A 12799-nucleotide genomic window follows, 5' to 3' on the forward strand; every position below is an offset into this window, starting at 1 on the left:
GTAACAACTCATTAAATTGTTTCTGCTTTGTGTTACAGCATCATAGTGCCACGGAACTTGGCAGTTTTGCATTTTAATTTCTTTTCAGTAGGAGTTTGCCAGATGAAATATGCCTATGGTTTGTCATTTTCTTGATTTTGTTTTGTCCATTTTTAAAAATGAAAACGAGTGGCATTCTGAGCAGTAACAGAATAAAAATTGTCAAGTCTGGATAGGGCACAGATGTAATGAGGGAGATGCTGGCAGCTAGTTCCTCACTGAGCCTGACAAGGGGTTCCTCCATTCCCTGCTGTCAGAGCGAATCTCTTGGCTTATTGCTGGGCTTTTGCAAACGTAATCTGAAAGCACATTGGGGCATTGTGCAGTTCAGTGACCATTACTGATCGCCATTTGAAGTTCACTAAACTTCTGGTGAATGGAGAGGAGTGATATAACCAGCCGGTTGACGGACATTAAAACAAGTCAAATCCCTCTGTGGGTGGTGATTGATATCAGCTGGCTGAAACCCTTGGCTGTATTCTACCTCCAGCCCTTGGGATAATACATTATGTCTTTTTGCCATCGTTTTGGGCTATCAGGTTCAGCCCACAAGAGCTCTGGCTTTTATTATGTATAATCCATTTTGACATACAGACAGAGGGAAATTTTATGTCTCTTCCAGGGGAATAGTTTCATGGTACAGATGTTTGATCAGAATTCATGTTGTTTCAGTATCACAGGAATGGGAGCAGCACAAAACCCCAGGACAGAGGATCGCTAGAGATCAGGTCTCATGTAGATAAAATAGAGAAGATTAGGGTTAACATCACTTAGAAAGCACTCGTTCCTTGATCAAGTGTGGTGACCCATGCAAGGCTTTGTCAGAAAGAAATAGATGCTCACTTTCTCCGCAGAGTGTGGGAAGAGTGGGATTTGTGTGTGTACCCAGCCCTTATGTTTTCCACACTACCAAGAGGGAAGAGTGTTTATTTAGCCTTAGCCTTGAAAATCTCCAAACCTGAACAGGGAACTCTCAACATTCTATGGGTAATTGCTATCAGATTCTATAGTTCTTAATATCATACTTGCTAAATGCCTGAGATGGGGCAAGTTCAGACATAATGCTATTTAACAGTAATTTGCTTTTGTGTCCAAACCTGCCCTGGACAACTAACTTTTGTTTGTTTGTTGTTAAAAAGAAAACATAATCTGAAACTACAGCTTGAAGTTGAATTGAAATCCCAGGTTAAGCTAACCATTTTGTGTCATTACATCTGAACTTGCTTAATCCTCATTTGTCTTGGTGCCCACCTAGCCATGGAGTCATGAGGCAACAGTGGTGAGAAAACAAAGCCAGATTTATGACTATTGCTCTCACTTTTCCAGACCTAATTTCCTCCTTGCTCCCATTTCCCTGCCCACCTCTCTCTCTCTAACCTGCCTGCTATGTCCTCACAGACCAGACTTTTTCCTTGTCGACCTGGGTTATGAAGCCATGCTGTGCTCCAAGGATAGCCATAGATAACTACTGCAAAAGCATAGCCAGGCTGCCTGTGGAGAGATCCTTTGAATGGCTGAAGTTACAGCAGAGGTCTCGATATAGTTTGGACATTAAGGCCTTGTTATCAATGTGATCATGGTGTGTTGCATCCTCAAAAAAACCTGAAAGACAGCGAATATTATTCTGGAGGAATACCCCAACATTCCTGGACTGTTGGCTGAGGCAGATGAGCCACTTTGTCAAGCCTTGTCTAGTGAAACCTCAGTCTGTTGGTTAAGCATGGACCGTCAGGAGTGCTTTAGGCCAATTCATTTGGGAAATTACTCCCATGCTACCAGGGAGCCAGGTCCTCAGGGCTGTTTCTGTTCACATATACTAAAAGGAATCACTGTAACTTGATTACTTCATGTATAACTCTGTTTCTAGCACACACCTCCAAGCCTCAGTTATAACCCAACTAACAAAAGTTACTGTTTTCACCTGTAGTTCTCTTTGTTAAACAGTAACATGTCTTAATGTAACAAAGCTGGTATTTTTTATTTGGATGAGTTGATCCAGGAGGTGAGGGAAGGGTCTGAGAAGGGTGGAATTGGTTCTAACGAAGTTGGAGGCTGACTTCAATTGTTTTCTGCTATTTTCAGGTGTGCTCTAGGGATTGGTGTTTGTGGAAAGAGATCAGTTTACACAGCTTAGAACTGGAGAGTTGGTTGCTAATTTGCATGTTAGAAGTTCTCTCCTGAGGTAGAAATGGAGTCAGAGCTGTCTGAGCTTATTGGATTGGGTGATCTGATAGGAATAAATTGCAAAATAATATATCCACTGGTATGCTTGGCTGGAGGATGGGAGACATTGACTGTTAAAAACAGTGTATGTAGGGAGACTTTTGTTGGAGCGGGTGCTGTGTGGTTGAGTGTCCAACAGAAATTTCACATGTCCCTCCACTGGTGATGAGCCATCTCTTTGGGCTGCTAGCAAATGTCATGGAAAGCTCAAGGGACTGCAGAGAGAAGTATTTTAGCAAGAAGTTTCTTTATTTAGGAGGCAAAAGGGTTAAGAAATAATGGCAGCAAGTCTCCAAGAGATCTGTCTAGGAATGGAGAAGGAAGGGAAGCTTTAGGACTGTTTGGTTTGGGGCATGCTAAGAGCAGCTGAAGATCTCCGAGAGGGGAGCATTCATGTATTTCTGCAACTAGCCAGTGAACTGGGAGGGTGTGGAATTCCTTGACTGCTACAGAAGAATATTTGCAGAAGGGAGGAGTAGAGAAACAAAAAAACATTATGTGGAACAAACTGCTGTTTCCTTGCTTGTTGGCAAGCCATATCATGGCTTGCTGAATAAACTATGATTGAAACAAACTGTGGCTTAGTGTTATTTATGAATGTGGCCAGGAGGGGAGTACCCGGTGTTAGGTTGTGATTCAGCAAATTGCTTGCTCAGGTGGTTAGCCATAACTTTGCAGCTAGAACCAGTTGGCTGTATTTGGAACAGACATGTAGTTTAATTTAGAAGTGCATGTGGGTGTAATGTTAGAGGGTGGTGTGGGTGCTGATGACAGCACAATTCTTCTGGTCTCTATACCAAGGCCTATGGGAGGCATGGATAGTAAACAGTAGAAAATGGTCTTGCTATGTTGGTTGGGTATGGAGACAAAATACAAAAGGAAATGTGCAGGCATTATCAAAAACACTCATGTTGTTTCCCTCATCCAGTCTGAACTGCACCGTGTTGTGAATGTTCTGTTTTTAGTTAAAGTCAGGCCACCTGCATCTCCTTCATTGTTTTATACTCTCTACTCTAGGACAGACAGGAAACTGATTCATGCCTTGTAACCTTGGGTGTCCTGGTGATGGCAATGAGCTGTCGAGGTTCCCACTAGCTCTCAGATCCAAGATATTTCCAATACACCATATTGGGTGTGTAAGCAAAGAAAAGCACTCTGGTTGGAATAGTAAGGCATCGGTAGTCTTTGCTGCAAGAGTTAGCACAGACAAAAGTTGATTTTTTTTTCATGTAAAGGTTAACAGCAGCCTGATACATGGATGCAGGGCCTGGATAAATGCAAGACCTTAGGATGGGCAGAAATCATTAGCAATGAGAACGAACCCTGCTCATAGCTGGATGCGTTGTCAGAAGTTTTACTTCCCCTCTCTGCAAATGCTTCCCCTCTGCCAAACCGCATTGGCCTCTTGCTGACATTTTTAATGTCACTGAGCGATCTTGTATCCTTTTGTGAGCTGTCAGCTTATTGAGGACTTAGGGCAGAGAGTTTATCGTGCTCTTTGCCTTGACTAGATCTGTATTGGGGAGGGCTCCCGGGGGTATGGATTTTATTAGAACGTTCCTGTATATCAGATCTCCCCTTAAACCCTCTCAGTGGGCAGCCATTGAGATAGTTGTTGAGTGCTCTTGACTGGTTTCCCTTCTACTGCTGTCAAAATTTGTCTTTATGATTAGCAGAGGTGCTGTAGGTCAGGATTAGGGTACTTTAACAAAGCTGTGTTTTCTTGACTGGTGATGTCCAGGCCTGGCATACCCAAGGGTGCTTGCAGGTCAGGACAGAGGAGGCTTTGGGGAAATGACAAAAGACTGGAAGAGTAGGGACCAGTGTGCAAGGGCAGAAGCATGTGTATAGAGCAGTAGTGTAGGGAAGGCCCAGGACAGGAGAGCAAGTTGCTATGCCTCAAGACTGAAATATATGATACTCTTCAGCTTGTCTTTTGGACATTGAGGGCCTCTATCCACAGAGAAGCATATATAGAAAGCCGCCATAGTCGAAAAGAGAGATAGATCAACATACATTGGAATCCCCCGAAGTGCCCATAGCCAAATATCTATCTGTTAAGTCTCCTACTCAGTTGAACCAGACTGCTGTACTTAACCAGTGAAACTTATGCTGTAAACTCCTTAGAACAGTTATCCATCCCTCTTTCCTTGTGATCCGAAAACTGCCATGAGCATTGATGGTGCTGTATAAACGATTGGTAGCGGTAGTTGCGATACAATCAGATGCAGCTCCTTAGGCTGTGTAATAAAACGACTTTGATTAAGACTTAACGGGAAGCAAAAGGGATGTTCTAATACAAACACAACAAAATGGCCTTTATTCTTTTCCTAAGCAATCTGCACAAGACTTTGGGTCCAGTGTGGCAGAGAAGAAGAATTAAGGGGTGTGGTGTGGTATCCACATTATACCTCATAAGCCAATAATTGTTGGTGTAGAGCTTATGGGTGCATTCACTAAAGAGGTTGCTGGCCATAGTCTGTCTGCTACATGACATTGGTGCTGCTGTGTCGGCAATTGCAATGCTAGTACCAAATGCAGCACCAAATGCATTTTTTAGTGTTGCAGTAAACCTCATTGAAAAATAGCGCCTATATGCTCTGCACAGTTGTGTGGTTCACCAGCAGATCAGAACTCAAATCATATACAAATGACTCATAGCATAGTGCTATGGAATTAAAACTTGTCGGAAGAGCTTTTGTGGACCTCTTCATGCAACTTGATTCTGTTGGAGTTGTCTCTTTAGGAAATGAATTTATTTATTTATTTATTTGTAACACACACACAAATATATTTATTTTATATATATAATATATATATATATATATATATTCTCCTAATGGTTTACAATATTCAGACACAAATTGAAAATTTGTATGTGAGAAACATAGAATATAAACCTGGTGTGTGTTCACTGAGCATGGGATATTGGGTCTTTCTGATATTAGTGTCATCCTGCTCTAATTCTGTTATGCTCTTTGCATATATTAAAGGATCCAGTAAAACTAGACAATTAATAAAATAAATAAATAAAAAGTGATCAGAGATATGCAATATCTTCCATATGAAGTAAGGCTAAAGATTAGGAGGGTCTAGTAATGTTCACTCTTATCCATTACTTTTCTAAGCAGAAGTATATAAAATCATGAGCGAAGTAAAAAAAGTAACCAGGAAACAGACTTTTTACCCTTTCAAGTAGTTACTGCAACCAGTGAACTTCCAATGAAATTAACAAGCAGCAGGTTTAAAACAAGCACATAAACTACTTTCACATGACTTACAGTTTATTTGTGGAACTCTTCTATCTGTACTGCTGAGCAATAATAATAAAACCTCTAGACAAATTAATGGAAGATAAGAATATCAATAGTTCTTTATTAGGATGCTCAGGGCATCTATCCTAATGCATAGTAGGACGTCTCTAAACTTTAAAACTGGTGATTGGGATTGGATGACTAAGAATGAACTACCGCTGTATATTTCCTCAAGCATCTTTATCTGGCTTTTATCAGGGATGGGTCATAGGGCTAGTTGGATTGTTGGTTTGTGGAAGACATTAGGGTCATAGAAATTTATTGTGAAGCCAAAATGGCCCAGGCAGTGAAATAACTGGTGCATGTATGGCCAACTGCTAAACTGGGGATTTCTGCTGTCATGCATCTACTTTACTTTATAGGACTTGTCTAGTACAGAGATTGATCCTAACCTAAAGACTCTGCAGGTACAGGGTCCGAATGCCGAGTTCTTTGTCAGAAGTCATAACTCGGCACTCCCAGTTGTTGTCATATATATGCTTGGTCACTCCTACTTCCAGTGCTTGCTAGTCTTGGCTTTGGGTATCTCTGTGTTTCTCTGTTGGATTTAGGGTGCCATTTTTGTGGATTGTTACCTTGCGTAATGGCTACTCCTTCAACGCAGCAGTTTTCCAAATTGCAAGAGATTAGCTTGGTGGTCATGTGATAACTCAAAGGATACTGCTAACTGGCCAATCACAGAGAGGTACACTGGATGTGTTGTTCTGATCCAGAGGGACAGGTATGCTTCCCCCTTCCTTCTGGAAGGCTGAATGGGGCCAGCTTTCTGTCACTTTGCCTTTAAATCTGTCACACAGCTGTCTTGAACTCTGGAAATCCTTTCACTCTCTCCCTTGCCTTGTTAACATGTGTTGCCTTTGGGGTAATCAGGGAAAAAATATTATGTCCTTTTACAATTACCGGGTTTTGGAATATTAAAATGTCTCGCTGCATCGGCAGTGTTATTTTGATTGGTATTCTAACCTTTGACTAGCCCATAAAGCGAGCCGCTCTTCGAGCCAATATTGCAGGACTGAAATTTAATTCCGAAATGATTCCAGATAATAGGGAGACAGATAATATATGCATGAAGGATATTATGTTTGGACTAAATGCAGCAGGGCCAGGGCTTGGGAGTTGAATAATAGCCCAGAGTGAGTTATAATCTGTGGGACAGAAATACCTTACTGTCAGGGCAAGGAGAGGAACTCTTAAATCAAAGGGAGAGAGCTAGCGGGTAGTCATTGGAGACGGAAAGGGCATCCAGGAAAGATCTTAAAGAAATGGAGTCCTCGCTGCCCTGCTGCAGTATACTCTGCAAGGGATCCACTTGATTCTAGGACTTCCTAACTTGGGTGTGTAAATATTTATATACAAATAAAAGTTGAATTTATGGTAGGGAAACATGAATTTTGAAGCCATATCTTGGTGTTGATGTGCAATCCACCCTCTATCAAAAGTTATTTAACCATTTGTAGTGGTTCATTTCAACCCTCACCTCCCCACAAGGAAGTTTGAATGAAAAGCATTGGAGTGACTTGTGCTTTTCCCATACATGGTTTGGGTCTTGGTTACCTGACGTTACCTTTTCCTATGAGCCTTTATAATTAGTTGGGAATCTGTTACTTCAAAGTGTGATCTGTCTGCCAGGTAAGTTCAGGATATCCTCTGTAGTGGCCTCTGGAGCCCAATTTTCTAAGCTTTTTGCATTGTTTTGGAAGGTTATTTTTTATTGGCCAAGACAAAGTGTTGTTCATTTTTTAAAATGAAACTCGGCTTGTATTTCTTTCCTCTTATGGAATACCTGGTTTTAGATTTTTTAAAAAAGCATTAAAACTATATTTTATACATTTTGGTTAGTTTATTTGTATGAAGTTATTGGTAGCTATTTAAATTGTTTAGATCAGTTGTAAGCCACTTGGGCATAAATAAATACATATGATTTAGGCATTGGGCACATTAAGAAAATAGTTGAGATCATGAGATAAGAATTGTGTTTGGAAAGCTAGAGCTAAGGCTGTGCCAGTGACAAATGGGGCTTTGGGGGCAAACATGAAAGAGCAGCTCAGAAATATACCAGCCAAGCAAGACACTGGTGGCAATCTCCAAAATTATGTCAGGTGTATATTAACAGCTGTTTATGGAAAGATATCCTAGGAACTGCATGAGAATATAGAATTAGCAAAAGGGAGTTCTTAGGTGAAATGAAAGTCAGACCTAGAATTTACTGATTTTACCTCATCTTCCCCAACTTGGTGCTCTCCAGCTGTTTTGGACTACAACTCCCAGCATTCCTGACCATTGGCCATGCAGATTGGGGCTGATGGGAGTTGTTGTCCACAACATCTGTAGGGCACCAGGTTGAAGAATATCTAGAACACCATTGTGTTCTAGATATGCTTCTGTAGCATAGTTTTAAAAGACTTTAAAAATGTTACTGCATTAATGATTACTACCATGTAAATCTGTGTTATTTTAAGTACCATTAAACTAACCAGGAATAGAACAAGTATAGTAGTTGGTATGCCTAAGCAAGGACCTAACTACACAGTCCCCTCCACCCACCCTTTGTTGTTTAAACTAGGTAACTTGGAGAGAAGAAACAGCAACCTGGGAAAGGATTAAGCACCCTTCCCTTCTCCTAGTCTACTTGACTCCAAATTGCCTTCTCCTAGACTTGTTTTTCTTCAAAGCTGGTGTATGTAACCTGTAGCTGAGTCCTAAATAGTTGGGCAGTGGAATTGAAGACTCCGATGATGAAGTGGCCTGAGTTTGATCACATACTATATGAGTGACAAATTGAAATAAAATCCAGGGCTTTCTTTTAACTATGAGACAAGGGGCTTATCTTAGGTTATGCATATGGCAGTGCAGCAAAAGGTAGACTCCATCCAAATCTGGCCCAAAATGGGCTGTACATCACCCGTTACAGCTCTGGGCTGGCCTGACCCGAGCTTGAAATTCTGATCTAGTTTGGGCCAAGCAGTTCCATGTAAATCTTTCTGGGTAAACTTCCTACAGTGCTTTTTCCAACCTGAATTCCTTGCTACTATGCCTGAGCACTTGTGCTCTGTGCTTACAATCCTGCTAGTTGCCATCTGGTCTTTTCTGTGATGGTTGATGTGTTGCTACATAGGCTAATTGCATAATGTAGACCTCTGCCTGCTATACTTGCCTGAATGCTGCTGCTGCTGCTCAATACCACAGTTCAGGGACATATAATATTAGATAGTTTTTGGCTATTTCTACAAAAAAGAAAAGAAATACTTTCTTTAGTTGTGTACTACAGTGTAGATATAATTGAGTGATGGAATACTGTTAAACAAAAAGTAGGCCTTTTTCGGATACTATTATGTGATATCTTGCCAGTAAGTCCATATCTAAAATACAATACATAATAATAAAAATGGATCAGAAGTTTCAATAGTAATACAGACTAAACCAAAGATGCTGGAATACAAAATCACTAATCAAGTCAAATAAGATTTAAGAAGCTGTTCCTCTACTTATGAGTAAAAAACTCCTTCAGATGTTTACTTATCCAGATCCACTAGAGTATCAAGATATGTTGAAGGACAATAATCTTCTGCTAACAAAGAAAGAAAAAGGAAAGACCTCTAACCCTGGATCAAGTTGGACCTCTCATGGCAGTGGAAATGGATACACTGTTCAGATCCTGTTTTACTTCCAAACCATACAATTTAAATCCATCCTAAACTAATGACGGAATGGCAAAATTCATATCAATGACCCCACCCCCAAAAGTCATGTTAAAAATAATAATCCTGATACACCCAGCTAAGAAAGAAAGACAGGGGATACATTGGGCAGTATCCAACTGTGCCATTCCGTTAGCAGGAATGACACAGCGGAAACTAAGCTAGCGGAAACTAAGTTCTGAATGAAGTAAGAGAAGAATCCAACTAAAGTTACATTTGCACAAGCAGTTTACATTATGCTTCTGCATTGTACATTTTTACACTAACATTAAGATAATTTTCTAAGCTGCTGCTTTCTCTGCCTTCCCATTTGCAATGAAATTCTGTGTGTGTGTGTGTGTGTGTGTGTGTGTGTGTGAGAGAGAGAGAGAGAGAGAGAGAGAGAGAGAGTTTTCATTAAAATTTGCAAAAACTTAAAAATATATATGAAGGTGGCATTAAGTCTTTCAAATGGCTGAACTTCACTCTGTGCACTATTCCATCATTTTACAAATAACCCAGCCCCTGCTATTAGCCATAGAATAATATTTTCCCTTCCTTTCCAACATTGCAAAACAATATGCTGAAGGTACAATCCAAATTGTAATAGAATAAGGAGCTACAAATTTGTTAATTTCTGTGTCTAGCCTAATATATTTTAGTGTACATTTCCAGACCTCCTGCTAATAACTTCTTAAACCAGTAAGGAGGTCAGAGTTTGTTCCTGGGGGGGAGGGGGGATTTTGTGTACTGTCACTAATGGACTGTATTGCATTGAAGGCGCAATAATGCTGTTAAGCACAGCTGTGGAGTTGTATTCCCGATGTGAACGTTAGGGTCAGCCCCTGCATGTTATGAGCATGGATTTGTAACTTGCTGAAAATTATCAGAGTTTCAAGAGGAATCGTTATCCTATACTGGCACCAGCATTTTCTGTTAGACCCAAACTTGCAGATTTCAGGAAACACCAGTCCAAAGATAGCTCATGTGCAGCTAGATGCCAACCGTCTGCTTCTTTCTCATCTCTCTGGCTCCATACTCTCTTATACAAGTCCTTGTTTTCGTTGCTGCTGCTTTGCTGGATTTCAGTGTATCTAGAAATCAGCTGAGAGGCTGGGATGCTTGTAGCGTACCAGTGTTGAAAGAGACAAGTTTGACCTCGCACCTGACCCTTCCTCCCCCGCAGTCAATACTAGAGCAAGACTGGAGAAGAAGGGATTAAAGGCAGGGCATGTCTTACAATAATCCTGCAACGTGGGCTGCATTCCAGGCCAGGTGAGCGTCAAGAGGCAGTCACCACTTGAATGAAAAAGGGACAGACGGGGATCCAGTAGGAAAGGGAGGGCAGATTGCTGGGACCAATATCTTTACCCCGTTCTAATTGCTTTCATTGTTTTAGAGCATGACATTGAAGAGTCTGCAATTTCTGACTTGTAGCCAAGCCATATAGGAGCTTCTCGGTAAAAGTGCTATGCTCTGAAGTTAACCAGTCCTGTACTATGAATTTGAGAGAAGGGTTGGAAGAGTAAGCCCTTCTTTGGTTTCCCTCTTTCTCTGCCTATGACAAGCATGAAGAATCTGGGCTGCACAAAGATCCCATTGGCCCTTCCTTCCCCCCCCCCTTGATAATTAGGAGGAGGTTAAATGCTCTTTGAGATTAAAGTATTAGCAGCTTCTTATTCATAGTAACACAAAGGTGAGTCGTATGCTCTTCTACCTACCTCTCCATACCAGCAAGCATGTATGTTATTGCATTTGCAGGGCCACTAGATCAATGCTGTGCTTAGAACAATCCCTGTCAGACATCCATAATTCAGCTATAGTTGCAGATTGAGCAGCACCTACTCTAAGCTTCTAGAAGCCACCCTGGTGCCTGTCCTGTTAGGAAATGGGCTCCTTCCCTGATATTGGCACAGAACAAGAAACTGATGGGAAACAAAGAGCACTACTACTTCCAGGGAACAGCATAAAGTAATATCAAAATTTCCTCTTACTTGTTTGGTGCTTGGAGTAGGCTGCAAATCTTTGATACAGAGAGGCCCGAAGTATCCAGTCTGCTGTCCAGATCACTAAACCTGTCTGTGTCTTAAAGCTTTCTGTAGCTGCCTCTCCAATCCCACTGTTCCTGCAGATGCTTCATATTATTGGATCACTATATCATTCGATGATCTTCTGCAAGTCCATTATTTCATTTGCAGATGATCTCCAAGCTGTTGGCTGGGCTGATTATTAATTTGTTATTTGGCTTTTTGGTATTTGTGCTTAGATTTTATAGATGTAAACCACCACAAGAATCTTTGTAGACTAGTTGACAGTGAGATCTAAAAGTCAATATAAAACAAATAAATAGTGCACTTGGATGGTTGTATTTGATTTTGCGTCAGAAATGTATATATAATGTATTACTTATTATAAATATTTTTGTATCACCCTTCAATTTATATTCCCATGATAGTTTACAAAAAGAATAATACAATTAAAATGTAAATACAAAAATATAATCTAAAGGTCACACAATCATAAAAGCAGCGTAAACTGCTCAGTCAGATTAAAATTGCATCTAATTAAATCAGAGAAAATAATTAAAGAAAGGTCTTTGTTACTTAAAGGACAATAAGGCAGGTACCAGGAGAATCTCTCTAGGGAGAGCATTTGCTATTATTATTATTATTATTATTATTTATTTATATAGCACCATCAATGTACATGGTGCTGTACAGATAACACAGTAAATAGCAAGACCCTGCCGCATAGGCTTACAATCTAATAAGTTGTAGTAAACAATAAAGAGGGAAGGAGAATGCAAACAGGCACAGGGAAGTGTAAACAGGCACCGGGTAGGGTGAAGCTAACAGTATAGAGTCAGAACAAATTCAATATTTGAAGGCTATAGGAAAAAGAAAAGTTTTTAGCTGAGTTTTAAAAGCAGTGATTGAGTTTGTAGTTTTCAAGTGTTCTGGAAGAGTGTTCCAGGCGTAAGGGGCAGCAGAAGAAAAAGGACGAAGCCGAGTAAGGGAAGTGGAGGTCCTTGGGCAGGCGAGAAGCATGGCATCAGAGGAGCGGAGAGCCCGAGCGGGGCGATAGTGTGAGATGAGAGAGGAGAGATAGGCAGGAGCTAGACCGTGAAGAGCTTTGAAGGTCAGCAGGAGAAGTTTATATTGGATTCTGGAGTGAATTGGAAGCCAATGAAGAGATTTCAGAAGTGGAGTGACATGGTCAGAGCGGCGGGCCAGGAAGATGATCTTAGCGGCAGAGTGGTGGACAGAGACCATCGGACTGATGTGAGACGATGGACCTCAAATCAGATAGCGGGGGCACCCACAAGAGTCCCTCCACATAAGTTATTAATGAACAGGTAGTTACATATGGAGATAGGTGGTCCTACAAGTACCCTAGTCCTAATGCATGAAGGGCATTAAAGGTCAAAGCTGTACAAGAGGGAAATATGAACAGGATTGGGGGAAATTGGGTTTGTAGGACCCCAACAATAGCCCAATGAGGGACTGACCATGTTCGATGGACATGGAATACCTGATCACTGTGCGG

General features: G+C 41.0%; 1 protein-coding gene across 1 annotated transcript in view; it reads left to right on the forward strand.

Moving 5' to 3' along the window:
- The window catches only part of ERI3 (ERI1 exoribonuclease family member 3), a 247474-nt gene that overhangs the window by 98943 nt on the left and 135732 nt on the right, over positions 1–12799 (forward strand). The gene's annotated exons all lie outside the window — the stretch shown is intronic.

The sequence above is a fragment of the Elgaria multicarinata genome, chromosome 1, assembly GCF_023053635.1.
Source record: "Elgaria multicarinata webbii isolate HBS135686 ecotype San Diego chromosome 1, rElgMul1.1.pri, whole genome shotgun sequence".
In the NCBI taxonomy this organism is placed as follows: domain Eukaryota; kingdom Metazoa; phylum Chordata; class Lepidosauria; order Squamata; family Anguidae; genus Elgaria; species Elgaria multicarinata.